Genomic DNA, 25,194 nt, shown 5'->3' with positions numbered 1-25,194 from the left:
GTACTCATGCAGGAGACAGGAAACAGGTATGAAAATAGTTAACTTCAGAACAATGGAATCAGTGCATTCTTGGAACTGTGATCAAAATGTGGGAGGTCAGTGGAAGAACTGCAGTCAGGGGAGTCTGCAGAAAGGATGTAATACTTAATATAAACATTGAAGAATCAGTAAGAGATGGTCTGGAAAAGTTTGTTAATATTCACTCAGTATTATTTATTGTTATAAGATGTCCATAATAGAAGATATCCTATGGAAGCTAGCAGTTCTAAGTTCAAATTCTACCCTACTCCTTTCTGATTGTATAGACTTGGTCATATTATTTAACCTATCTGAGCCTAGATTTTTTTATTTGAATAAGACTAAGGTATATACTATGAGGAAATAAATAACAATAAATGCATGCCTCCCAGTCTTCTAGATATGTTTGAATTCCAAGGTCCACAGATTTAGGGTCCCACTGGGATCCTGATGCATTTCTGAACACATGATCCTTTGGAATGAGGCTGCTCTTCTTGGGTTGAATTCTCTGTTTTAAAATTTCCATTTATTTCCTGGTCTAGATTTTCCCTTATGATACCTGTACTATGTTAAATAGTGTCCCCCACAGAATTCATGTTGATGCAGAAACTTAGAGTATGACCTTATTTGAAAGTTTAGAAAGGTCTCTACAGATATAATTAGTTACATTACAATCAGGTTCCAAGTAGAGAATCCGTCTGCCAATGCAGGAGACGCCAAGAGATGTGGGTTCACTCCCTAGGTCAGGAACAGCCCCTAGAGCATGGCAACCCACTCCAGCATTCTTGCCTGGAAAATTCCATGGGCAGAGGACCCTGGCGAGCAACAGTCCACAGGGTTGTAGAGAGTCAGACACGACTGAGCATGCGTGCACCACAGACTGAATTATGGTGGGCCCTCTGCTCATGGAATTCTCCAAGAAGAATACTGGAGTGGGTAGCCATCCCTTTCTCCAGGGGATCTTCCTGACCCGGGATTGAACCGAGGTTTTCAACACCGCAGGCAGATTCTTTACCATATGAACCACCAGGGAAGCCCAACTACAGATGTAATTAGCTACCTTACAATTGATCGGGTCAGACTGAATTAGGGTGCACCCTAAACCCAGCATGGCTGGTGTCCCTGAGAGAAGAGGAGAAGCCACACAGAGAACCTGGGACCTCAGTGAAGACCTCAGTGAAGACAGAGGCTTAACTGGAGTTATGCGCCATGAGCCAAGGAACACAGAGGACTGCTGACAACCACAGAAACTAGAAGCAAGAAAGGGTTCTTCTCTGGGCTGTGGAAAAGCCTCTGGAGGAGACATGGCACTGCTGACACTGCAATTCTGGATTTCTAGCCTCCAGTACTGCGAAAAAATACATTTCTGTCGTTTCAAGCTGCCCAGGTTGTGACACTTTATTATAAGCACCAAGAAAGTAACACAACACCTATACGTCATCCACCTTCAGGTCGAGTCCCAAAGTCAGTTCTAAAGGTATGTGCTTGCTGTGCAGCATTTCGGCTTGACCGGGCTGCCTACCATGTTGCAGAATCCTCCTCCTTGTGTGCATCTAATCAAGGTGGCACAAGAGACACTTTTGTGCAAGCTTTAGGGGGCACAACTGTAATTGCAACGACCGGATAGTTTTTGTGCTCAGAAGGCTGAGCAGGGTCACCGGGTCTTCTGTCACTCTGCACAGAGGTTCACGCCTGCTTGTCCACCCCTTGGTCTATGATTGCTCCATCTTCCCCTGATCCTTTTGCAGTTTCTCTGACTCCTAGCCAAGAGTGTGTCCGACCTTGTAAGAAGGATTCATTTTTCTCCTGCAGGGGACAGTGAGGTGCCACCCGGTGTCTCCACCCGGTGCCAGCTCGTCTTCTCTGCCCACTTTACATCCACCTGCCCTTCTGGGCCTCCTGCCTTCTGGACATCAAGCTCCAGCATTAGATGCAGAGACAATAGCTTTTCAGAGACTATTTACCAGCTCCCTCAATTTTGTAAGTCAAATCCCAGCAATACATTGCTTTTCTGATTGGATCCTCACAGATACAGGCACTCAGAGCTCCATAGCTCCATCCCAAGGTTTCAGGCAGTCTGTGCCTGTCTGCAGATGAAATGGCTGTATTTTCAAAGTCCTTGCTCCCAAGATTCTTGAAAACACCAGGTGAAATGCCAAGCGGTGTTGGGTGTGAACTTACCTATTGTGGTTTTCAGCTTCTGTGAATTCAGCAGCTCAGGATTAAGATCTCCCGTTTCCCCTGCCTCATGTTTGTGATATTTCTCCATGCTCTGGTACCACAGAAAAAGAAAATGACAGTCATTTACACTGCTTCCTTCTTCTCTTAGTGGGAGGAGGAGGCCTCAGGTTCTGTTTTATGGAAGCTTTCTTAGCCCTGTGCAGGCCAACTTTGGCTCGGCTGAGCTTGGAACACAGTGTCCGAAGCAGGGACCTCAGAGGAGCCCTGACTGTCAGTGACAGCCCTGTCCCTCCAGCTTGACCATAGGGCTTTTCCCCAAAAGTCAGACAGCATCATTGGGAAGTCCTTGTGCTGATGGAAGAAGATGAATCGCGATGATAATGGACATCAAATTTTTTTAAAACTCCCATTCACTTTGTGCATCAAAGCTGGACATATTAGCAGCTGGCTCTACCAGCCGCTGCCTCATGCCAGCCCTGAGCTGGCTGTCCTAAGGCAGCCCCCAGTGAGAACGTCACGCAATTATAATGAAGATCCTGGAACGGGATGAATGACTCCATTCACTGCAAATAGAGAACTTGCTGTGGATGTTCAGTTACGCACATGGGAGACCTCCAGGATCATGTAGAAGGGGAGGTGAAGTGATGATGTCAGCTTGGGAGAAGAGGGTTAGTAATATAAGCAAAAGGGGCCTTGCTGTTCTCAGTTCATGCTGGCGTGTCAGTAGAGTGTGATCTGCAACCTGGCACTCTGCTCCGAACAGGCTGCTGATAACAGTCATTATTCACTGTCTCTAGAGGATCCTTCTCGGTGCTCGGGGCTGACTAACCAGCAAACAGCCACCTTGACAGCCCAGCTCCCACGTAGCAGCTCTGATTCCTTGATCATTCCTTTGGAACACCTGAGGTCTGTATATTTTTCTGCCTTTATTTACCCTGTGCTTTCTTCGGGGACATTTCTTGCCTCTTGTCTACTTTGGGAACTCTTGTATTTTAAGAACTAGTTCAAATATTACTACATTTGACATCCTCAGACAAAATAAAGAGGTTTTTTTTTTTTTTTTTTCTACTGTGTTCTTCCAGCATCTTCTTTAAACTTCTATTATTATCTACAGTAAAAAATCATGTAATTATTGACTGACCTGTGTAACCTAAAAATATTGAGTTTCTGTGGACTTGACTGATTCATCAGAATTTAGAAGTTTCTGGAATTAATGCGGAATTGATAGATTTTTTTGAAGAGAATTAAATAGTATTGGAAAGACAGCAGTTGACTTGGCTGAAGAGCTTTCAATAAGGGATTTGGGCACCGGGGTTCTAATCTTAATTTTGTTTATCACCATCTGACCTTTGAATTACTAGCCAGAGTTGAGTGACACCAATAACTATGAAAAGCCTGAATTTCTTCTTGCCTTGATTTCTTCTTTTGTGCATTGACCAATGTGATATTTACTTTGATAACTTTCAGTTGTGTCTGGAAAGTCAAATGAAATAAAAAATATAAAAATAATCCCCTTCACCTCTACCCATCTCTAGACAGCACTGAGCAAAGTTTCAAGTAACTTTCCTCATTTCCTCAGAGGTCACTAACTGTCTGACACGGGGCTGTCAAAGCAGGCTGACCTGGACTGGGGCTGTGTTTCTCTGGCAGCTGTGATTGGTGGGGAGGGGGTCCAGTGAGGGTCAGTGGTTTCCAAGGGTTAGGAACATGACTGTCCTATTTGTTGTGGGCTTTGGGCTTTCTTGGGGCTTCCCTGATAGCTCAGTTGGTAAAGAATCCACCTGCAATGCAGGAGACCCTGGTTTGATTCCTGGGTCGAGAGGATCTGCTGGAGAAGGGATAGGCTACCCACTCCAAACTCTTGGGCTTCCCTTGTGGCTCAGCTGGTAAAGAATCTGCCTGCAGTGTGGGAGACCTGGGTTCAATCCCTGGGTTGGGAAGATCCCCTGAAGAAGGGAAAGGCTACGCACTCCAGTATTCTGGCCTGGAGAACTCCATGGGCTGTATAGTCCATGGGGTAGGAAAGAGTCGGACACGACTAGGTGACTTCCACTTTCACTTTGGGCTTTCTTCCTCCTTCCCCTGTGCCAGAAACTTGGTAAAAATGGTAGTGATCAAGAGAAAGACATGAGCTTGAAAATTCAGGTTATTTAAATGGACTGAACTCCCCGAGAATAATCTCTTGAAGAATGTTTCTTGAGAGGCTCTGAAGGGTTACTGAGGGACAGAGTAGCTCTTCAGCATAAAGGTCTTTATGAGGGAGAGGGTCTGATTGCACTGGGATGACCCAGGGCCCCTCTTCCGTCAGTCTGCCCAGATACGAGCTGACATGACGATTTTCTTTGGCAATTGGCTTCATTCAGTTCAGTTCAGTTCAGTTGTGTCTGACTCTTCACGACCCCATGGACCACAGCACGCCAGGCCTCCCTGTCCATCACAAACTTTCAGAGTTTACCCAAACCCATCTCCATTGAGTCGGTGATGTCATCCAGCCATCTCATTCTCTGTCATCCCCTTCTCCTCCTGCCTTCAACCTTTCCTAGCATCGGGGTCTTTTCAAATGAGTCAGCTCTTTACATCAGGTGGTGAAAGTATTGGAGTTTCAGCTTCAGCATAGTCCTTCCAATGAATATTCAGGACTGATTTCCTTTAGGATGCACTGGTTGGATCTCCTTGCAGTCCAAGGGACTCTCAAGAGTCTTCTCCAACACCACAATTCAAAAGCATCAATTCTTCAGTGCTCAGCTTTCTTTATAGTCCAAATCTCACATCCATACACGACTATGGAAAAACCATAGCCTTGATTAGATGGACCTTTGTTGGCAAAGTAATGTCTCTGCTGTTTAATATACTGTCTAAGTTGGTCATAACTTTCCTTCCAAGGAGTAAATGTCTTTTAATTTCATGGCTGCAGTCACCATCTGAAGTGATTTTGGAGGCCCCCAAAATGAACTCAGCCACTGTTTCCATTGTTTCCCCATCTATTTGCCATGAAGTGATGGAACCAGATGCCATGATCTTAGTTTTTTTAATGTTGAGCTTTAAGGCAACTTTTTCACTCTCCTCTTTCACCTTCATCAAGAGGCTCTTTAGTTCTTCTTTCACTTTCTGCCATAAGGGTGGTGTCATCTGCATATCTGAGGTTATTGATATTTCTTCCAGCAATCTTGATTCCAGCTTGTGCTTCATCCAGTCCAGGATTTCTCATGATGTACTTACTCTGCATATAAGTTAAATAAACAGGATGACAATATACAGCCTTGACATACTCCTTTTCCTATTTGGAACCAGTCTGTTGTTCCATGTCCAGTTCTAACTATTGCTTCCTGACCTGCATACAGGTTTCTCAAGAGGCAGGTCAGGTGGTCTGGTGTTCCCATCTCTTTCAGAATTTTCCACAGTTTTTTGTGATCCACACAGTCAAAGGCTTTGGCTGCTGCTGCTAAGTCACTTCAGTCATGTCCGACTCTGTGCGACCCCATAGACGGCAGCCCACCAGGCTCCCCTGTCCCTGGGGTTCTCCAGTCAAGAACACTGGAGTGGGTTGCCTTTTCCTTCTCCAATGCATGAAAGTGAAAATGAAAAGTGAAGTCCCTCAGTCGTGTCCAACTCTTAGTGACCCCATGGACAGCAGCCTACCAGGCTCTTCCATCCATGGGATTTTCCAGGCAAGAGTACTGGAGTGGGGTGCCATTGCCTTCTCCAAAAGGCTTTGACATAATCAATAAAGCAGAAATAGATGTTTTTATGAAACTGTCTTGCTTTTTCGATGACCCAGTGGATGTTGGCAATTTGATTTCTGGTTCCTCTGCATTTTCTAAAACAAGCTGGAACATCTGGAAGTTTAGGGTTCACGTATTGCTGAAGCCTGGCTTGGAGAATTTTGAGCATTACTTTTCTAGTGTGTGAGATGAATGCAATTGTGCGGTAGTTTGAGCATTCTTTGGCATTGCCTTTCTTTGGGATTGGAATGAAAACTGACCTTTTCCAGTCCTGTGGTCACTGCTGAGTTTTCCAAATTTGCTGGCATATTGAATGCAGCACTTTCACAGCATCATCTTTTAGGATTTGAAATCACTCAAGTGGAATTCCATCACCTCCACTAGGTTTGTTCATCATGATGCTTCCTAAGGCCCACTTGACTTCACATTCCAGGATGTCTGGCTTTAGGTGAGTGATCACACCATGGTGGTTAATGGGTCATGAAGATCTTTTTTGTACAGTTCTTCTGTGTATTCTTGCCACCTCTTCTTAATATCGTCTGCTTCTGTTAGGTCCATACCATTTCTGCACTTTATTGTGCCCATCTTTGCATGAAATGTTCCTTTGGTGTCTCTAATTTTCTTGAAGAGATCTCTAATGTTTCCCATTCTATTGTTTTCATCTATTTCTTTGCATTGATCACTGAGGAAGACTTTCTTATCTCGCCTTGCTATTCTTTGGAACTCTGCATTCAAACGGGAATATCTTTCCTATTTTCCTTTACTTTTTGCTTCTCTTCTTTTCGCAGCTATTTGTAAGGCCTCCTCAGACAACCATATTGCTTTTTTGCATTTCTTTTTCTTGGGGATGGTCTTGATTCCTGTCTCCTGTACAATGTCATGAATGTCCATAGATCATCAGACACTCTGTCTATCAGATCTAGCCCCTTAAATCTATTTGTAACTTCCACTGTACAATCATAAGGGCTTGATTTAGGTCATACCTGAATGGTCTAGTGGTTTTCCCTACTTTCTTCAATTTCAGTCTGAATTTGGCAATAAGGAGTTCATGATCTGAGCCACAGTCAGCTCCCAGTCTTGTTTTTGCTGACTGTATAGAGCTTCTACATCTTTGGCTGCAAAGAATATAATCAATCTGCTTTCAGTGTTGACCATCTGGTGATGTCCACGTGTAGAGTCTTCTCTTGTGTTGTTGGAAGAGGGTGTTTGCTATGACCAGTGTGTTCTCTTGGCAAAACTCTATTAGCCTTTGCCCTGCTTCATTCTGTACTCCAAGGCCAAATTTGCCTGTTACTCCAGGTGTTTCTTGACTTCCTACTTTTGCATTCCACTCCCCTATAATGAAAAGGACATCTTTTTTGGGTATTAGCTCTAAAAGGTCTTGTAGGTCTCCACAGAACTGTTCAACTTCAGCTTCTTCAGCATTACTGGTCAGGGCATAGACTTGGATTACCGTGATATTGAATGATTTGCTTTGGAAACAAACAGAGATCATTCTGTCATTTTTGAGATTGCATCTAAGTATTGCATTTTGGACTCTTTTGTTGACTATGATGGCTCCTCCATTTCTTCTAAGGGATTCCTGCCCACAGTAGTAGATATAATGGTCATCTGAGTTAAATTCATCCTTTCCAGTCCATTTTAGTTCGCTGATTCCTAGAATGTCGACGTTCACTCTTGCCATCTCCTGTTTGACCACTTTCAATTTGCCGTGATTCATGAACCTAACATTCCAGGTTCCTATGCAATATTGCTGTTTACAGCATCAGACTTTGCTTCCATCACCAGTCACATCCACAACTGGGTGTTGTTTTTGCTTTGGCTCCATCTCTTCATTCTTCCTGGAGTTATTTCTCCACTGATCTCCAGTAACATATTGGAGATACCCTACATCCAAGGTCAGTAGCTGTGGCTGCAGGGTGCTGGAGTGGCAAGTGGCCAAGAGGAGCTACCCCACGTCCAAGGTAAGAGAAATCCAAGTAAGACGGTAGGCACTGAGAGAGGGCATCAGAGGGCAGACAGACTGAAACCACAATCACAGAAACTAACCAATCTAATCACACAGACCACAGCCTTGTCTAACTCAATGAAACTATGAGCCATGCCATGTAGGGCTACCCAAGACGGACCAGTCATGGTGGAGAGTTCTGACAGAATGTGGTCCACTGGAGAAGGGAATGGCAAACCACTTCAGTATTCTTGCCTTGAGAACCCCAAGAACAGTATAACAAGGCAAAGTGATAGGACACTGAAAGATGAACTCCCCAGGTCGGTAGGTGCCCAATATGCTACTGGCCTCATTATAACCCAGGATGAACTAAGAAGCAGGTAAAAATGGCCTCTGATGTCTTCACATCCCCTTTGACCTTTCTCCAACATTGTGGTAGGTGCTTTTCCCTTTCTTGGTAACATGCAGGGGCCTTATTTTATCCCTTAGCTGTCCAAAAATCACTGCTCCTTTTTTTCCTTTTCTTAAAAAGAATTAGTGGTTTATTCTTTTAATTATTAAAAATTATCACTTTTTAATGAATCTCTTTTTAATGAATCACTTTTTAATGAATCTCTTTCTTCTCTGTCTCCAGGATTTTATTGGGGGGTAATATAGCACAATTTCAAAATAGACTATAGTGATACAAACTGCAGAGGAATGGTATTTTCTGATAATTCCAATATCTGTGCTAATTAATAGTTGTAGACATCTGCACATTTGACTGTGATGTGTTTTGTCAGAGTTTTAGTGATTTCTCCTGTGTCTATAAAGAAGTGGTGAACTTCAAACACTCTCCAAATGGAAGCTTTTAAAATCAAGAAACAATTCATGCCTCTAGGGTGAGTCAAAACAAGGGGATCATTAGATTTGGGGGTGGGGGCAGCGGTAGCTATAAGATAAAAGGAGCAGATTTTGTTTTGCTTTCATATTAATAACACAGATGGTGACACCACTGAATACAGTCATATCTTAATAAATTATAGTTACACTGGCAGCAACAAAGAAACTTAGAATGAATACAGAGCAAATAGACACTTCTTCATAAAGTAATGAGAGTTGCCATTAACATGATGAGTTTTCAACCAGTCAAGTAAAAATAAAGTTTGCTAATGAGATATGACAACTTTAAATATGGCACTTGGAGTGAATTCACACATTAGGTATGGAAAAAAATGAGTTTTCTAGTTATAAACACAAGATACATTTGTATCTCATTAGTGAAAAATAAAACTTACTAATAGGTGATAACCTTGCTGTATCAGTGACATCAAGAGTGCCTTAATTATTGTAATGCTGTAGAAGTGCCTTCCATGTATGTTAGCGAAATAGACTAAAAACACTCCTCTGTGAAAATGAATGATTTCCTGTTCTTCCCTTCATTTAAAGCAGTAATAAACACCTGGTATGTGCTCATCCCTGCTCCCTTTTTGTCCAGCTCCTCCCTCCATTTCACAGACTCTTAGCTGGAAAGGGTCACCTTGTTCATTCACTCATCTGATGCTTGGATGCTTTCCAAAGGAGAACAAGCAGAAGCACTTGGGCTGCTCTGGTGATTGACCCCCTGAAGCGCCCGCTCTGTGCTCGGATGCCCCTGACCGCTCAGAGCCCTCCTGCTCTGCATCTCCTCTGCACCGGCCCCGACTCCACTTGCTGGGGCTGCACGGAATAGTGCCAACCCCTCTTTGAAATGACAGCCCTTCATGTAGTCATGAAGCCATGCAGAACCTTTTTTTCCTCAGACTAAACATTCTGCATCTTTCTATCATTCCTCACAAAACAAAGTCCAGACTCTCTTCACCATTCTGGCTACTTTCTCCTGTCCACATCCATATGTGGATGATGCTGCATCCACATAGGTATGGCATCAAAATGAAATGCAACTCTAGAAGTGGCATAACCATGCAGAATAAGACTGCAAGTTTTCTTAATTTTTGTAAAAATAAACATGTTCATTCTGCTTGGACTCAAATTAATCCTTTCTAAGTCATATGAGATTGATTGAAATCAGTGATTTAAAAAAAATCAGAGCTTCTACACAATGGCTGCACTTCATCCTGTCCTTGTACAGCCATTTATATGGATCCACACGTCAGATGGTGACTACAGCCAGGAAATTAAAAGAACGCTTGTTCCTTGGAAGAAAAGCTATGACAAAACTAGACAGCATATTAAAACACAGAGACATCAATCTGCCAATAGCAATCTATATAGTCAAAGGTATGATTTTTCCAGTAGTCATCTATGGGTGTGAGAGCTGGACCATAAGGAAGGCTGAGCACCAAAGAATTGATGCTTTCAAACTGTGGTGCTGGAGAAGACTCTTGAGAGTCCCTTGGACTGCAAGGAGATCCAACAAGTCAATCTTAAAGGAAATCAACCCTAATGTTCATTGGAAGGACTGATGCTGAAGCTGAAACCCCAATACTTTGGCCACTTGATATGAAGAACTGACTCATTGGAAAAGACCCTGATGCTGGGAAAGATTGAAAGCAAGAGGAGAAGGGGATGACAGAGGATGAGATGGTTGGATGGCATCATTGACTCAATGGACTTGAGTTTGAGCAAACTCTGGGGGATGGTGAATGACAGGGAAGCCCAGTGTGCTGTAGTTCAAGGGGTTGAAAAGAGTAGGACATGACTGGGCAGCTGAACAACAACAGCATGTCAGACCATTCATTTATTCCTACTAATCTTCATTTTGGGCTTCCCTGGTGGCTCAGACAGTAAAGAGTCTGCCTGCAATGCTGGAGACCTGGGTTCCATCCCTGGGTTGGGAAGATCCCCTGGAGAAGGAAATGGCAACCCACTATGGTATTCTTGCCTGGAAAAATCCGTAGACAGAGGAGCCTGGTGGGCTACAGTCCATGGGGTCGCAGAGAGTTGGACACGACTGAACAACTAACTTTACTTTTACTTTAATATTCATTTTGGGGTCGATTCATTATTTCTACCTATTACATTATTTCATTATTTCTACCTATTACACTCTTCAAAAAACCTTTCAGAGTATGACAGAAATGTTGAGATCATCCAATCCAACATCAAACAAAGATGCAAAGTCATTAACTCCAATGGATGACAGTTGGAGTCCCTGAGGTTTCACTGTCTCCTCTTCTCTGTCTTGGTCTCTTGTGATAATCTCTGTACTTCCAGCAACATTGCCTTTTCCCACTGGGTTATTGAATGACTGATTTTAAGAGCCCACTAGGAGAAGGCAATGGCACCCCACTCCAGTACTCTTGCCTGGAAAATCCCATGGATGGTGGAGCCTAGTGGGCTGCAGTCCATGGGGTCGCTAAGAGTCGGACACGACTGAGGGACTTCACTTTTCATTTTCACTTTCATGCGTTGGAGAAGGAAATGGCACCCCACTCCAGTGTTCTTGCCTGGAGAATCCCAGGGACGGGGGAGCCTGGTGGCCTGCCGTCTATGGGGTCACACAGAGTCAGACACGACTGAAGCGACTTAGCAGCAGCAGCAGCAGCTTTCCTTTGGGCTTCCAGGTGGTGCTAGTGGTATAGAACCTGACTGCCAATGCAGGACACATAAGAGATGCGGGTTCGATCCCTGGATCGACAAGATACCCTGGAGAAGGGAATGACTACCCACTCCAGTATTCTTGCCTGGAGAATCCCATGGACAGAGGAGCCTGGTGGGTTACAGTCCATGGAGTTGCAAAGAGTCAGACACGACTGAAGCGACTGAGGATGCACAAACGCAGCTTTCATTTGGATCACTACTGTAAAGCATTATTGTGAAAGATACTTTCTTGTTTCCTTTACAGAAGAAGTCCTAAAATGACATCCTTTTCCTTCCTGAGATCTGGTGTTCCATTGACATTTGGGGAGACAAATTTAGTGATCTCAGGGTAAGTGCTGATACCTCGAATTGCAGATGCTTTAATAATAGTAACAGTAAAAAAGATGAACCTTCTCACTGTGTTGGGATTCAGGAAATGTTCATTCTAATCCTGGCAGTATCTCCTTGGGCAAGTGAACTCATCTCTCAGAGCCTCAGCTGCTGGAATGAAAAGAGCCAGACTGTGTTTTGTGACCTCGTGCCTAATGCTTGGCTATGTGTAGAAACACCACAGTTTCTTTATCAAGGGAGCAAGTTTAAAATTTCATCATTAGAAACATCTTTGTGCTAAGGCAGGAGGTCTCCTTTCAAGTCCAAATACTCCATGGGAAAATTCACGCGTTTAAATTAGCTGCTAGTACTGCAGAGCACTGCTTCCTGGAAGGTGCCCAGTGGAACAGTTAGTGAAGGAAGCTCTGAACGGGGTGAAATTAATAGCAAGAAAGTGTAGCTGGGAGAGAGCTGAGAAACCACACTGGGAAATGGAAGGTCTCATGCGCTCCATGGGGAGTCCGGAGGGAGACTTAGAAGCTGTGAGCCCAAGTATGGGAGGATGAAGACAAATTACTGTAGGAGCTGGAAGGGAATTAAGGAGACCACCCAGTCCCATCCTCTCATTTTCCAGATGAGGAGACTGAACCCGAGGTTGCCAGCTGTAAGTGGCGGGTCAGATGTCTGGTTCCTGTGCAATGCTTTTCCTTTCGATCATGAAGACAAACTGCCCCATTTCACCTGAAACGGCTTGCTCTCAGGGTCCAGGACCATGCAGAGTGAGCAAGATTGATGAGGTGGTTGCAGCAGTCTATCTGGGAGTGGAAAAGCCTCTTCCTGAGGCTGCAAGACCATGCTCTCAGCACCACCCAGGTCAAGACGTCAGTGTGGCCGCCTCTGTGGAGATGGCAGAGACCTCAAGGTAGAGCACTCTTAGGTGCCCGTCTGGGGAGGCCGATGGCACTGATTAACTGGGCTCCAAGTCCTGCTTGAGGACATTCACAGAAGGATTCTGCAGCTGAACATGTAGTCCCAGATGAAGACAGATGTCACCAATCAAATGGCTCCTAGACGAGGGGAGGACGCTCATGGAGTGAAGGGTGAAAGCCTTTGGGGAGGGGGAAGGGGCTCCATGGCCTTTGCTCCCTCCCAGGGCATGGGCTGAGAACTTTCAGTATTAGCATTTGCAGGTTTTGTTCCTGAAAAGTCGCCACTTTTGGATTTTTCTTGAAGCTTCAAGCTTGCTCGTGGTGGCTGAATAATGACTGGTCACCTCCTTCTACCATCCTGGATCTCATTTGAAAGGAAGGCTTCTTAGGACAACACTCAACCGCTCCCCACTCCCCAACCTAACTCTGCAAAATGAGAGTCAAGGGCAGCGTTGCTTCCTGAGCAGCCCTCTATAGTGGTGCTTCTTAAACGCACAGGGCATATGAATCACCTGGGCATCGTAAAATAATGCAGCTTCTAACTCAGCAGGTCTGGGGTGGAGCCCGAGGTTCTGTCTCCCGAACAAGCTCCCAGAAGATGCTGATGGTGCTGCTCCATGAACCACTCTTTGAGTGGTGAGGTAGAGTTCCAGCTTAGTGTCAGCCTGACATGGGGAGACGCTCGTGAGGTCTGCTTGGGTGGTCTTTCCCCACTCCATTCCCAGGAGTGTTTAACCAGGACCTTCCTGGGCCCAGGGGGAAAATGATTGAGCCTATTAGGCACTAGCAGTGAACATAGTTCTTTGCCCCTAAGCCTCCTTAATCAAATCAGCAGTATTTGTGGGTGGGACTGTTTGCTTTCACAGACACCCTGCACTTGCCCACAGTAATTAGGTAATTGAATTGCAAACAGTAATTAGCTGCCTAACTGCCTGCTTGTTCATGCAGGTATCCAATTTGCTTTTGAAATGTGGGTTATACTGGTGAAAGTGGAAGCTGCCTAGAAAGACTCCAGGCATGATTGGGAAGATCCACTGAAAATCCCATTCGGAGTGAGTGGCTGCTGCCTCCTTCTCCCTTATGTGTATATATATATAAATATATATATATATATTTAAAATTTTTCTCCCTATTCTAGTTACTCTGATTACATTTTTCTCTTCAGATTCAGAGAATCTTAGTTCCATTGTGTTACTTAGGAGAAAGGAGAGGTGATACTGGATGCTTGCTTTTGTGTCTTCGGGATAAAATTAAAAACTAAGTGTTGTTCAATAGAGTGACAGCTGGTCTGCTGCTTTCTTAGTGAACTGACAAGCTTGTTTACTTCCCGAGAGCTTGTCTCTCTGCTCAGCCCATCAGAAAACAGGTGAGGGCTTCTGCTGCTGTACCTGCGGGATGCATGTTCCACGTCATGGCCTCACAAACACGGCTGTCTTTAAACCTGTGCTTATTTTCATAACAAGAAAAAAGCTTAGAAATCAGAAACATCTGCTTCTCTGATGAAGTGAGTTTGTGTCCAGGCTTCCCAAGAAGCTTCAGTGAGGACATAAGGCGATTCCCCCCACCCCTTTTGAAATTGTTATTTGTTTTAAAATATGTCCCTCAATTCTGTCTTCCCACCCACCTCTAATGTCTAAGACTAGACTCTCCTGTATCCTGGACATGGGTCCCTGAGCATCTGGGCATGAGGTTGGTATGGTTATCTAATTCACATCACACTCTAGAGTGCTTGGGAAGCTGATTCTAAGGGATGACCTTGAACCTGCTGACCTACAAAGTAGTGTTCAGCTAAGCCAGCCTATCCTTTCTAAGCTGGTCTATCCTTTCTAAAGGTAAAATCGTTGAAACCCACCATTATTCCAAGTGTAGAACAACAGAGAGTTTGGTTAGAACAGTGCTGTCTTTGTAAATAATTTTATGATAGTATTCATTTACCCATGCTGCATTGTTGGTCTTTACATTTCTTTCCTGTAAAAATAGTTTTGACTAGATTTTTGCATGAGGTGGCTCAGATGGTAAAGTGCCTGTCTGCAATGCAGGAGACCTGGGTTCAATCCCTGGGTTGGGAAGATCCCCTGGAGAAGGAAATGGCAACCCACTCCAGTAGTCTTGCCTGGAAAATCCCATGGACAGAAGATGCTGGTAGGCTACAGTCCATGCCGTTGCAAAGAGTTGGACATGACTGAGTGACTCCACTTTCTTTGCATGAAGGTTAAATTTTAAGGGGGAAAAGTATCTTTAAAAAATCCCCTCCTTTTTAAAAGAATGATTGACACAAAACCCACTGTGTAGAGTCCAACTTTAAAGGATGTATATAAAACCTGGAGAAGGAAATGGCAACCCACTCTAGTATTCTTGCCTGGAAAATCCCATGGACGCAAGAGCCTGGTAGGTTACAGCCCATGGGGTCGCAAAAGGATGTATATAAAAGAGGACATAAAAACATTTAAGCTAGATTGTTGAAATCCATTTAGTTTTAATTTTATTATGAAGTATATTGAAGGCTGTTACTGAGCTTTTGGAAGTAGGTGGAAATCTGAGGTGTCGTCAGTACAAAATGAAAAGGAAGAAAAAACCAAGGGCAATTTTATATTCAGCATAACAGGATAAAATTTACAAAAAATATGATTTTTTTGAAATAATAATGAAGTAATTTTTAGGTTAATATGAGAAATTAGAACATTAATGACTGTTGCTCATATAATATAAAGAGATAAGTTTTATATTTTTAAGGTTCTCCCTACTTTTTTCCTCAGATTTTTCAACAGGCACTAAAAGAGTCCCTAATATTGTTCTTTCTATAACAGGGGCTGCAAAGATTCCCGAACGATTAGGGGTTTAACTTTTGCTCTCTTTCTTTGAGGAGAAGGGAGTGTGTTTTCCCAACGTATTACTCTGAGAACAACGCTGAATTTGGTTTTTCCCTTCCATGCCTCCTGGAGTTGCCTTCATTTAGGCCTCCTAATTTCTCTGCTGGACCATGGCAATCCCATCGGATGAGTTGTCCCTTCATCCTTTTTCTCTTCTTGTGCACATTGTCCACACTGGCACCAGGATTATTGCTTTAAAAAAATCATCACATATTCCGAAGGGTTCCTGCTGCTCAGAGTTAAAATCCATACACAGCCTGGCTGCTATCTTGTTAGGGAAATCTTGTCAGCAGCTCTCTGCCTGGCTATGCGCCCAGCAGCCTTGTCATGATCAACTTCTCAACCTTCCCTGAATTCATGTCTCTCCTTACATCCTGTCACCTGGTTCAGTGGACAGGGACTCAGACCAGGATGAAAACAGGGACCGGTTGTAGGGTATGGTCCAAGCTCGGGTAGAAGGGAAGGACTTACGGGGAGATAATTGGGACTGATTGTACTTTAATCCTTTCAAAGGTTTATTGAGTAGAAAGAACACTTGTCTAAATAAGCTCAGTGCATAGCAGTTATCCATAGCACATTGCTTTATAACCAACATTCAAGGAATTATATTAGCCTCCTGGCTACAGAGCATATGGAAGTCCAGATGGGTGTATGTTTTTTTCCCTTTTCATTTTGTTCCACTTGTGCTGACGGTATCAGATTTTTCCATCTCCAGAGTCATAGCTTGTACTTGTAACCATAGTGGGTTCAGTGGAAAAGAAGAAGGGAAGGTACAAAATGTGTTTTATGAGGAAAGAACAGAGTTCACCTTCCTTCTTAATGTCTGGTAATAACACGGGTATCCATGACGATCAGCTCCTCTCTGGCAGGAAAAATTCAAGGTTTGGTGATCTTTAGGAAAGAGTCCTTTTAGAACATCTGCAGCTTCACAGAGCTGAACGAATCACTGGTTGAGTGAAATTTTCCCTTTAGATAATTTATAATCTGAGAATGCCTTTCTGGAAACAGCATCCAACCTTTGATTTTGATTATTCTCTCTTTTCTCCCTTGTAACCCACAGGGCAAGGCAGGGACAGTAGATCTTTCAACAAAGTGGGATAACCTTCATTTCCAGGAAGCTGGAGAGAGGAGGGCCAGGGGAGCCGAGCTGGTACTGAGATTCCTCTTACTGTTGGGAGAGGTCTCTAATGATTCTTCCCTGGGAATCTCAGCAAATGAAGGGAGTTCAGCAGTCCTAAGAGCAGGAAACAGGACCTAGAAGGCACACAGACTTTACGTCTGCATGTGTTCCTGTGCTGTGCTCAGTCACGTCCAACTCTTTTGCAACACTACAGACTGTAGCCCTGCAGGCTCCTCTGTCCATGGGATTTCTCAGACAATACTACTGGAGTTGGTCGCCATTTCCCCTTCCAGGGTATCTTCCCCCAGGGATTGAACCCACATCTCCTGTGTCTCCTGCATTGCAGGTGGATACTTGCCCCTGAACCATGGCAATGGTAGCAATAAAAATGCATGTGGACATAGTTGCCTTTCAGTCATAATCGTGTAACTTACATTGTAAGTGAGCACATGTTCACCTACTAATTAGGACATTTTGTGAGAAATGTAATAAATGTCAGGTATTTTGTTAGAAGAAACAAGATTTACCCTGTACTGTAGAAAGTGAAAAAGCACGTAAGCCCTTACTGCCAGCTGGCTGCACTCCTGTGAAGGCCCTTCCTTGATTGGTATTCAGATGAATCAAACCAGAAGCAAAGCTGATCAATGGAAAGTCCATCCTGTTTAGAGTTGTCTCCTTCAACTAGTTAATAAGACAACACAGAGTAGTGGGGAGAAAAGTGAAAACCTGTGAGTGATAAGCTTAAACTGCCTGTCTCCTAGCAAGAATGGGCAGGCAATTTGAATCAGATCACTTGGAAAAGCCAAAGGTGGTGATTTAGGAAGCATGCGACTTGCTTGACCTGTGACTGGGGTAGCTCTGAAGCTGCCTCTAGAGGAGGAGGTATATTCACTCATCAGCAGGCTCTAATGAGAGTTGACACTTGAACAACACAGTTTGAAGTACACGAGTCCGCTTAGTCATGGACTTTTTCAGTAGCAAATATTGCAGAACTACATGATCTGTAGCTGGTTGAGTACACGGGTGTGGAACTGTGGATATGGGGAAAGGTGTATACAGAGGGGCCAACTATAAGTTACGTACAGATTTTCTAGTGTGTGGAAAGTCAATGGCCCTAATGCCTGTGTTGCTCCAGGGTCAGTAGTATGATGGATGCCTAAAACTGGGGAAATCTAGTGAATGTGGTTTATCTCTGTTTTGATAGGGGTCACTGCTGAAAGATATAAGCAAGGGGAATGATAGAGGACAACCTATTAGAGATATACAATTCAGGGAGCTCTTGATTGTACCAAACACTGTGCTAGGCAAAGTTTCGAAATCTCCCAATGGACTCTGTATTCTAGTTTGAGGTTTCTAAAGCCTTAACTCTCATTGTCCACATTGCATTTCCTCTTCATTTCAAGAGTAGAAGGGAGAGACTGGCAGCCTCACATGCTGCAGGCGGGATGCTACGTTAACAGTCCATATTGTGCTCAGTCTTCTCTTGCCAGGCAGATCACACAGCCGTAGCTTGTGCAGTTGAATAAGATGGTGCCTGCATCCGTCCTTCAAGTGGGAAGAGTATGCAAAGCTTTATGCCCAGTGGAGTCATGATGGCTGAGCTCAATAGATGATGCCCATCTTTTGCTGTTATGGGCAGCGTCGTTTCACTTCATAATTCATTCATTGAGGTCCTACTACCCAATATCTCAAAAGATGACTTTATCTGAAGATAAGACCTTTAAAGAGGTAGTTAAATTAAAATGAGGGTGTTAGGATGGGCCTTTGAAATCTGGCTCATGTCCTTAGAAGACTCGGATGCAGAGAAAGAGAGACACTAGGGGTGTGCCTGCAAGGAGGGACACGTGAGGACACAACGAGAAGGGGGCCATCTGCAAATTGGGGGAGAGGCTTAGAACACACTCTTCTCTCATGGTCTTCAGAGGAAGCCAACCCTGCCAGAACGTGACCTTGAACTTTCAGCCTCCAGAACTATGAGAAAATAGACTTCTGTTGTTTCAGCCACCCACTCTGTGGTTTGTTATGGAAGTCCTTGCAAAGTAACATACTTGACTTTGTATCGTTTGAATATTCTGTGGTCCAGTAACTTGATGGGTTAAACTTTCAAAGGAGATGAACTTTATTTTTCCCTGGTTTCCACTCAGACAGCAGCTGTTTCTCCATTGCTGCTCATGGTCACCCACCTGGACATATTAAGAACACTGTGTGTATTATTTGGTAATTTCCTGAGCCCAAAGAGGCACTGTTAACTTGTCTCACATGGGCTGAGTTCTTTAAGACCAGAATCTGAAAAGTCTGCTAATATTTGATATTTTAATATTGACGTGCTTGAGGAGACGGCTAGGAAATAAATGACCACTTCAGAGCTGTTCTGGCTCAGTGATCCACAAGCATACTTTGGAAGGACTTCGATCTTCTCCAAGGCTCTATGTAAATTCAAAGTACATAGTATTTCTAAAATATCATCTGTGATTAAAATTTTTTCTATTGGATCTGGATGGAAATCACATAGATAATATTTAATAATCAGGAGACTGACATGTAAATCACCATTGTTTGAAAAAGCTCACTGATGCAAAGATGTAATTTTCTCTCTCCTCCTAAACCAGTAAGAAAGCAAATAACAACCTTCTTGTAGTCCTGTGGTTAACAGATTGAAGATTTGTGTTGGGGGATATTAGAAATGCTTTTTTTCTGGAGCTTTCTGGTTGATAAAGTGTTAGATAATGCAAGCATTTTACCGAAATTCATTTCCTCTGCTTAATGACTAATTGCAGCGAAATACACATGGCTTCGAAAATAATGTCTTTTCTATTTGCATTTTTTCTTTCTGATTCTTATATTTAAAATTCCAGTTGTTCTAGAAATCATGATATGTCTAACACTTTTTGAAAATTATATAGATCAAAAGAGAAAGCATGTTCATGAAAAGCTTTGATAGTTTCCTTCTAATAAACCCCCTTTTAGACATTTTTAATTTATACAGAAAAGTAATGTTCAGTTGGGAAATGCTCAGATATTGTGCTTTAAAGGCTTAATTTATGTGATCAGCTTGATTCACATGGTGTACATTATCCCTAACTTGTTGGCAGAGGGAAAAATTTAGCTTGATAATATTTTATACACTTTGTGAAAAGAAAATATGCTTATTAGGGAACCCAGGAGGCAATGCTGAGCTGCTGCTAGCACAGGTACTAGCCCAGTGTGTGCTCAGTTGCTGTGATTGGGCTAGGGAGACCGATGTCTGTCCAATTTTCTGCTGCTCTAGTCCCTAAGAGATCACTAATTCGTTTCTTATTGTATAGCCAAATCCAATAGCAACAGAAGACAACATCTGTGTTCAATGGGTATATTTTTGCCAAGTTACATTAAATAATTCATTACAAATGTTTGTAGGCTGAAATTAGCCTTTATTAAATATAGAAGCAGGCATCATTACCATTCCCTGATGAGTATAGTCAACCCCTTATATGCTTCCTCTCTCCAAGTGCTGTTGTCAGGACTTTACAATTTCCTTTTTAAAGCATTTCATACTCACCAAGTTCTCTGGGTGGAACTGTGTCCCTCTAAGAAGGCGTTACCTTTCACACTCCCCCAGTTTTCTGGGCGGAACTGTGTCCCTCTAAGAAGACATTACATTTCATACTCACCCAGTTTTCTGGGTGGAGCCGTGTCCCTCTAAGAAGATGTTACATTTTTAAGCCCCAGGACATGTGCATGTGTGCTCAGTCACACCAGTCATGTCCAGCTCTGCACCCCAGGATCCAACCCATGTCCCTCAGGTCTCCTGCATCAGCAGGCGATTCTTTACCACTAACACCCCTGGGAAGCCCAGGATCTTCAGATCATCAAATTAAGGTGAAATCATCAGGGTGGGCTTGAATCCAGTATAACTGGTGTCCTCAGAAAAAGGGTAAATTTGGACAGAGACAGACACACACACAGAGACGCTGACAGGGAGGACAGTGTGGAGCCACAGGAAGGACGCCATTGATGAGCCCAGGAGGTCAGGAGAGAGGTCCGGAACAATTCTCTCTCACAGTCTTCAGAAGGATGCAACCCTGCTGATACTTGGATCCCAGACTTCTAGCTTCCAGACCCATGAAGCAGTACATTTCTGTTGTTTGACTCAGTTTGTAATTCTTTGTTAAAGCAGCCTTAGGAAACTCACGCACTAACTGACGTTAAGTCTACCATACCAGGTTAGGATAGTTCCACCAATTGGGAGTCTTTATGTGGGTTACATGGGATCCCAGGTTCGCGTGTCACTTCATGTAACATTGCACCACCAGACTTTTTATGACCCTCTATTTATTTTTCCTCCTTAGCACTTACTGTCTAACATGCTGCATATTTATTTGTTCTTTTTTGTCATCTTTCCCTTCACTAGAATGTGATCTTCGTAAGCGCAGGGAGTGTCGACTGTTTTGCTTAATATCCCCAGCTTGTACAAGTGCGGTTCTCAGATACTTGTGAAATGAATGATTGAAAGGATTAATCGCCTCCTCTTCTTTGTCATCTCCCTGCATTCCATATACACCTCAACACCCATCTTACTTGGAACACGACTGCTGCACGGAAGAAGAGGTAAAGTGAGAGTACGTTCCCTATGAGGTACTGGGAAATTTGCCTAATCCAGGATCTAGTCCATTCCAGATCACAGGTGGTAGGAGAATAAGATGATCGTTCTTCAGGGCAGATTCTTTCATCTTTCATTTCTATTCATCCCTATGTCTTGGGGTCAGCCCATTTCAAGTCAATGAGATTTCAGTAATTCTGGGGTAAATAGCATTTATTTTATAAAGGATGGCACAGCAATTTTGAATGCCCATATTTTGCTTGAAATCTGTTTTTAGACTAACTGCTCATAAGGAAAAGTCAACAAGCTGTAACCTGCCTGGGTTCAAGTTTCCACCCAGTACATTTTGGTAGGCACTGTGTGTGAATGAGACAGTCAGCAAGCCCTTGTTTGAGGTTATGAGAGGATTTCATGCCTGTGAAAGGAGAAGCAAGACTCCATTACCCTGACCCTGTGGGCAGGGAATCATTAATCTGGTTAAGGTTACGATGTCCCAGGCTGAGCTGTCTCCTCAGCTTCTTCTAACCTAGAATAATGTGGTCTGGGCTCCCCAGGGGTTTTGTTCAATTTATCTCGGGGTTGGCGCAATGCAGTGGTACTTACTGGAGCACCATGGTTTTACATTGCTTAAACTGGGATTTGTGTCAGTTACCCCACAGCCTTTGAATGTGTGGATCACAACAAACTGTGGAAAATTCTGAAAGAGATGGGAATACCAGACCACCTGACCTGCCTCCTGAGAAACCTGTTTGCAGGTCAGGAAGCAACAGTTAGAACTGGACATGGAACAGACTGGTTTCAAATTGGGAAAGGAGTAAGTCAAGGCTGTATATTGTCACACTGCTTATTTAACTTATATGCAGAGTACATCATGTGAAATGCCAGGATGGATGAAGCAAGCCGGAATCAAGCTGGAATCAAGATTGCCGGGAGAAATATCGATAACCTTAGATATGCAGATGACACCACGCTTATGCAGAAAGCGAAGAAGAGCCTTTTGATGAAAGTGAAAGAGGAGAGTGAAAAAGTTGGCTTAAAACTCAACATTCAGAAAACTAAGATCATGGCATCCAGTCTCACTACTTCATGGGAAATAGATGGGGAAACAATGGAAACAGTGAGAAACTTTATTTTCTTGGGCTCCAAAATCACTGCACATGGTGACTGCAGCTATGAAATTAAAAGACACGTGCTCCTTGGAAGAAAAGCTATGACCAACCTTTTGTTCAGCATTTTAAAAAGCAAAGACATTACTTTGCCAACAAAGGTCCCATCTAGTCAAAGCTATGGTTTTTCCAATAGTCACTTATGGATGTGAGAGTTGGACTATAAAGAAAGCTAAGCATCGAAGAATTGATGCTTTTGAATGGTGGGGTGGAGAAGATTCTTGAGAGTCCCTTGGATTACAAGGAGATCAAACCAGTCAATGCTAAAGGAAATCAGTCCTGAATATTCATTGGAAGGATTGATGTTGAAGCTGGAGCTCCAATACTTTGGCCACCTGATGTGAAGAACTGATTCATTTGAAAAGACCCTGATGCTGGGAAAGATTGAAGGCAGGAGAAGGGGACAACTGAGGATGAGATGGTTGGATGGCATCACCGACTCGATGGACGTGAGTTTGAGCATCCGGGAGTTGGTGATGGACAGGACAGGGAAGCCTGGCATGCATTAGTCCATGGGGTCACAAAGAGTTGGACATGACTGAGTGACTGAACTGGACTGAACTGAAAACTGAAATTTATAATTCACCTGTGAATTTTCCTTCCAGTCCTAGAACAGAGAGGAGCAATGGTCTGGGGTCAGAAAGTCTCACCGCTCACTCTACATGTTGTCTTGGGCAGATTACTTTGCCTTTGAGGCCTATGAAAAAGGAGTAACAGTAGTTAACCCTACAGAATTATTGTTAGGGAAATTCTGTTAATTTCTCTAACAGAATTATTGTTTAGAGAAAAAAAAATGTATGTAAGGCTTTGGAATGTGATAGGTGTTTTGTAAATGTCAGGGTGCTATTTCTCCTGGAGGCTGGCGATTCTGAATGTGTTTACTTAACCTACAGGCTCTGGGCTGCTCAGACTTCAGCAGAAATATTGATAGTGAAGCTTTTCTCATTGGTCGGGGAGAGAGGGATGTCTCTGATCAAATTTGGCTCTTCTATGTTATAGCTCTGGATGTGCTTCTGTGCAGGAAGATCGGGTTGCGGATGCGAAGGGGAGCAGGAGGGATGTTTGTGAACTCAGAAAGAGCCTCAAGGGTTCTGATAGAGTCTTCCATAAAATCCCACTTGGAAAACTCCCCAAGAACCAAAACCCTCTTGCTTTGATAGTTGTTGCTATTATCCCAGACCCAGAGGAGATTTCTGAGTCCTCTGCTGTGCCCCCTCAGGCAGAAACACTTAGCTGCCCTTTAGCAACAACCTCACTTGCTTTTCTGAAAAGCACTGACTCCCAACTCCACTGAAACGGTGTGGATGTTCATTAAAGCACTTCACCAACATACAGAAAAAAGAAAAGCAACTTGAAAGATAATTGATGAGCAACCTTTTTCAGTGTTTGAAAATATGCCAGCCCATCTAGCAGAAGCCACTCTGATTGTTTTGGATTTTTTTTTGTTATTGCTGTTTGTCATTTCGGTATGATAACCACCTGTAGTCATTAAGTGTCCCTGTTTCTAGCACAGGGCCTCAAACATCTGCTGCTGCTGCCAAAACGTCCCTCAACAGACTTAAACTTTATGTCCCTGAAATGGGAATTTCATCTGCCATCGTTGGCATTGGGCGTATATCTTCTTTAGCCTGTAGTCTGGCAAATCTCGACTTCAGCTCTGCTAAAGCAGTTTGTACCACCCTGCTCATCCTTGTAAGTGGGCTTTTGTTTTCAGGTATTCCCATAGGTGTCTTAACTCTCCTGCTGGACTTCAGCCTCACTGAGGGCAAATATGAAGTTTCCTGCAGTTTTATGTCTCATTCATACCTAGCAGATTGGGGGCTCAGGAAATGCTTCTTGAATATATTTTTGTTGCAGTGTTGTAGACACTGGATACTGGACAGTTGACAGACAAGGAGGAAAAAGGGAGGAGAGAGAAGAAACAAAAAGAAATCACTTTGGTTGTTTATTTCAATGAAATGATTTCCTAGGGTTATATATTGGTCATAAATCCTAAATTACTGCAGCAACTCAAATTATCTGTACTTATAATAAAGGGTGAAGACTCTGCACTGATATATATTGGAGGTTTTTTCCTTCCCCCTTAATGTAGGTTCTCAAAATAAAGGATGCTAGATTGAATTTTCCCTGCAAATGGTTTATTCTGGAAATCCTTTTCTCCTAAGCACAACTCTGGGTATTTACAGCTGCTGCACCTTATCAGTCTCACTTCAGTAAATTATCCTGAGATATCACGATATTGTGTCTCAGAGGTTTTAAATACATTAACATTGTATTATTATCCTTTGTTTTTTTTTTTTACTGGAAAGAAACTGATGTAATTTGACCTTAACCTATGAAAATGTGATCTTCCATTCAGACTAAACAGGGGTTTTGTATCTCCTGGACCACATTTACTGTAAGTGCCTTATGTGTGTTCTAAAGGATGTGTTTTTCAGGGTCCCTAAGTGAAACCAAAATTGTGTGCGCTGAAAAATATTTTGCTTTCCAGAATTTCCTGAAGGCTTAAAGAAGTGTACAAGCATGAATCACAATAGGAATATAGTTTACTATCTAGGTGGCAGTTATTTTGAGTAAAAATATGCTTTTATTTTGTTTAAATATGGAAATATTATTATTTTAAATGATGAATATTATACTTGTGGATTAATTATACAAGAAATGTAGAAAATTAGACATTAAGAAAATTGCAAAAATTAGTCCACATATCTTCGTGGGTGGGGGAGGGTCCCTTGGCAGGCTAGAGTCACTGTCCTATTCTATACACTGA

Source organism: Bison bison, unplaced genomic scaffold, assembly GCF_000754665.1.
Source record: "Bison bison bison isolate TAMUID 2011002044 unplaced genomic scaffold, Bison_UMD1.0 scf7180017864332, whole genome shotgun sequence".
Lineage (NCBI taxonomy): Eukaryota > Metazoa > Chordata > Mammalia > Artiodactyla > Bovidae > Bison > Bison bison.
This window is presented reverse-complemented; position numbering follows the sequence as displayed.